General features: G+C 46.6%; 1 non-coding gene across 1 annotated transcript; it reads left to right on the top strand.

The window, feature by feature from the left end:
- The first annotated feature begins 2,221 nt into the window (after window positions 1–2,221).
- trnav-uac (transfer RNA valine (anticodon UAC)) lies at window positions 2,222–2,294 on the top strand. The gene has a single exon. It is a non-coding gene; the product is annotated as a tRNA-Val (tRNA).
- The last annotated feature ends 885 nt before the right edge of the window (window positions 2,295–3,179 follow it).

Here is a 3,179-nt window from a genome sequence, read left to right as displayed (position 1 = left end):
AGCTCTGCAGAGAGCCAGCACAGCAAAGGTGTTTTGTTACACATTTATGATTCTGACTGGAATCATAGTTCGACCAACAGGATGTAGGGAGTTAAACAACGGTGATATTGGCAAAGCCGGGACACATGACACAACAGAATGTTATCCGGCACGTACATGTCACAGGGAGGATGGAACTGTCTGAAAATCCTGCAGGACGTCCTGCGGATCGGACACAGGAAATTTCACTATTCAAACCGAATCAGCCCGATGAAGGGTAGCCAAGGAGCCGGAGGCGCCTGCTTCAGAAGTCAATTACGAAAGAAGCTTAGGCTCGAGTCCCCACTCTGCATTTTCTGTGGCTGCGGCGTGTTGAAATAATAAGCAGGATCGGGAGTTTGCTTTATGGAGACGGGGGTCAGTGTCCATCTTGTCATGATCGTGTTCGCCTCCCACATGGTAAATCGCGGGCCCAAGCTGCATTACGTTCCTGGCAAGTTGAGCTTGTACTGGAACCGAATGCAGACTGTTATTTCATCGCTATTGTGAAACAAAGTCCTGCGGTGACTCGACTCGCCCTAATTTGGTTTTCTGGCGAATGGAAAAATCGTTCCGATGAATTTCGGTGTCATATGTTATTGAATTTCTCCCATTTCCTTCATTTCCGTCCTGGAAGGGACAGTCAAGACTGTGATCTAATCGAGACTGTGAGTGGTGAAATTCACTTTTTATGGCCCATTCGTATTAGGTACTTTCTTTCTCTCTTTTCAGCATTGACTGGAAAATGGTGGTGAATGCCACTGAGCCGCAGGAAGGGCGGCAGGGGCTTGTTCCTGTAATGTAGTGGTCATCGCGTTCGTCTAAAACGTGAAAAATCCCCAGTTCAAAACTGGGCAGAAACTGCTTTGTTCTTCAACTGCAGGCTTTTACATGGACAAGAACGGAGTTTACTTGCTTGCTTTCCCATCTGCAAACCTGCCTTCGAATTTGCTGGAACAAATCGGCTCTCGTAGTGAAATGTAATGCAACTCCATTTAATTACTGTGCAAAGCATTGAAAAGTTTTTCTCCAACCTGGTTCTGATCATATGCCATTCGGTTCGAATCCCACCGCTGCCATTTCTGCTCATCGTTTCCAACGACGCAGCTTGTTAAAATGCTGTTTCGACTCCTGCTGCATTTCTGTTTAAAACCGAAGAAAACTGTGTGTGCTTCCCGGGCAATTAACTGTGGTGTGGGAATGTGCCGAATTTTCCGGTGTCTGTGCTGTCATGATCGTGTTCGCCTCCCGCGCGGAAAATCGCAAACAGCTCTGCTGTCCCAGGCAAGTTGAGCGTTTACAGGAACCGAATGGAGGCTGTTATTTCATTGCTGCTGTGAAACAAAGTCCTGCGGTGGCTCGACTCGTCGTATGTTGTTTTCTGCCAATGGGAAAATCGTTCCAATGAATTGCGATGTCACATGTTATTGAATTTCTTCCATTTCCTTCATTTCCGTCCCGGAGACATCGGAAGGGAAAAGTAATGTGATCGAGACTGTGATTGGGGAAATTCACTTTTTATGGCCAATTCTTATTGTGTTCTTTCTTTCTCTCTTTTCAGCATTGTCTGGGAAGTGGTGGTGCACTCAGGCTCCAGTATGTTTGAAAGAGTAGTTTGGAATTGCCCTGTTGTTAGTTGTGAGATTACTTTGTGGCTCATGCCCCCGGCCTGTCTCACAATTAGCATTCATGCTCGCTGTGTCTGAAAACGCATTTGGTTTGCCAGTTTTGTTTGTGTTCCGTGTTAAATGCTTTCTGTTTTGCGATTCGCTCAATACATTACGAATTAACAGGGTTTCTGAGGTAACTTCCAGCTGCAAAAATCCTCAACTGAGAATCTGGGAAAATTTTCCGGAGTATGGTCAGTCGGAGCAAAAGTAAGGAAGTCGTTCGTTTCTGCAGTGTTTCACAATGCTACTTGTCCCGTGAGCAGTCGAACAGACTAAATGATTGTGCCACAGACTGCGACGGCAAGCTCCGCTAAAAAGTAATACTTTACAGCCGGTGTAAGCAACACAATGTTATTGGCGCACACCGCGTGGAAACAGATACTTCGGTGTATCTCGTCCATGCTCACCACATAGCCAAAATTAAACAAGTCCCATTAAACAACGAGCTATTGGAAACAGAAAGGTGAAAGGTAGAATGGCTTCAACTGTCAGTGCTGGATGCCACTGAGCCTTCGCGGAGGCGACAGCGGCTTGTTTCTGTAGTGTAGTGGTCATCACGTTCGCCTTACGCGCGAAAGGTCCCCAGTTCGAAACTGGGCAGAAACTGCTTTGTTCTTCAACTGCAGCATTTAACATGGACAAGAACGGAGCTTTCTTGCTTGTTTTCCCATCTGCAAACTGCCTTCCAATTTGCTTGAACAAATCTACTCTCGTAGCGAAATGTAATGCAACTCGATTTAATTACTGTGCAAAGTATTGTAAATTTTTCTGCAACCTGGTTCTGATCATATGCCATTCTGTTTGAGAGTGTAGTTCCCGCCTTCTGATCCTTCCACGAAAAGCAGTACCGCACTTGCATTCCTTGCGCAGGCGGCCCGTTTCCAAGACAGGGAAGAAGCTGATGCGCTGGTGTCACAGCGCACCACGGATTCCTGAACAAGTCGGTCTGTCAAATGTACCCCCAAAGTCGTCTATGAAAGACATCATTTGGAAGCTGTCTGTCATTATTCAACGTGCGAGAGTTGTCACCAGAGGTCCTGAATCATATTTTGGAGCAGTTCGCACGTTGGTGGCTCATTCAATCAGCAACAGCAATGAAAGAAATGACACTCTCAGGGGAACCTCTGCACCTGTGCTTTCATAGCGTCGCTAGTATTAAGGTGCGCCCCGAGATCTAAGCCACGTTGGAACTGAAACGGAGGAATCGACAGCGAGGCTACAGAATGACATCGCATCCATTTGGTTTTCTTTAAATCACTGACGAGCAGGAAAATGTAAACGGGGAGGGCGAGTGGGGAAGTGAGGCAGTTGCAGCTCTGGTGAAATTCCTTCTTTGTGATTCACTCAGCAACCAGAGACGTGAAGGTGACTCAGGCGTGAGAGCTCTTCACATCGAGAACAAAAAGCACTCAAGGGCAGTTAGCACCTCTTCCGGAGTGGGGGTGGGGTGAGCTAATTACCTTTTGACTTCTGTTACTATGTTCAGAAACT

Source organism: Chiloscyllium plagiosum, unplaced genomic scaffold, assembly GCF_037043375.1.
Source record: "Chiloscyllium plagiosum isolate Xiang-an unplaced genomic scaffold, Cpla_swu_hap1 HiC_scaffold_40, whole genome shotgun sequence".
NCBI classification, from domain to species: domain Eukaryota; kingdom Metazoa; phylum Chordata; class Chondrichthyes; order Orectolobiformes; family Hemiscylliidae; genus Chiloscyllium; species Chiloscyllium plagiosum.
Note: the sequence above shows the minus strand (reverse complement) of the source record. Positions and strands in the feature narration are given on the sequence as shown.